This window comes from Anneissia japonica, unplaced genomic scaffold (assembly GCF_011630105.1).
Source record: "Anneissia japonica isolate Jap-2015-1 unplaced genomic scaffold, ASM1163010v1 scaffold832_len162442_cov175, whole genome shotgun sequence".
NCBI classification, from domain to species: Eukaryota; Metazoa; Echinodermata; class Crinoidea; order Comatulida; family Comatulidae; genus Anneissia; species Anneissia japonica.
This window is the reverse complement of record NW_022744507.1, coordinates 13,648-14,764: the sequence shown is the minus strand read 5'-3', so window position 1 is coordinate 14,764 and position 1,117 is coordinate 13,648.

Genomic DNA, 1,117 nt, shown 5'->3' with positions numbered 1-1,117 from the left:
TTCAAACCGGACACTCGAAGCAGCAGCTTCAAAAGACCGACCGGCGACATGAACATAGCTTCCGGGTGCCCTCTCTTCGCTTCTCAGGACATCCTGAAAAATCCCGTTTACGTCAAAGACGACACAATATTTCTAAAGATGATCGTCGACACGAACGGTCTGTACGTTTGACGTCACAGCAAGTTAGATGACGTAGTACCCACGTCATCGAGTTTCCGTTACTCCACCTAATATAAGCGACGAGGCAATCGACGAGACAGTCGTCTAGATGTGTATAAGAGACAGCTGTTGCTCTGTGCACCGTAGCCTCCGGCACGCACTGCGAGGTCGGGAGATTCGCATGCCTGTTGACGAGTCGGTCCGGTTACTCTCTGTCCGTCGGCGCAGGAGTGAATACAACGACGCAGGGTGACGCCGAATACTTGCAGAGATCGTCGGCCACGCTCAACAGCTTCACTATGCGGTCCTGCCGCTCCGGTAGATACCTGTCCTCGGAAGTAAACGGAACGATTACGGCCGTTGACGAGTGCGAAGGGGACCTCGGTCACTGGCAGGAGACACAGACGTGGAAAGGTAGCGCGTTCAAGAATATGGCCAGCGGACGTTACCTGTCCATAAGAAAGAACGGCGAACCGTCCTCTTCCAGCTCTTCGAAGGCATCGAGAAAAAGAGCCAACTTCATCTTCCACAGTTGTAAAGTTGTTGTTTAAAATCCAAGAGATAAAACAAAAATATGTAGACAGAATGTAGAAAAAATAAAAGTTGTTGACAAAAAGAATAAATTGCGTTTCTATCTTTTCTTACCCGCGTTTTATGCGTGTGTGTTTGTGTGTGTACGTCCAGAGAAGTGATGATGTTTGAACTTAGTGACTTCGTTACCCACGAAAAGTATATTGCCAATATTTCGATATCTTTGTTGACTTTCACGACGAACGTGACTCTAGCGAATTAATGACAAAATAATGACGTTTCACAGCCACACACTCACACTGGCACACAGATTCAGTCTTCGTAACAAAATGAGAAGGAAAGAAAACAATTTAAACTTTTTTCCCAATTTTTAATATTGTAAACTTTTCCAGTAAAATAACATAACATATTTTTTTTTTGTTAACTA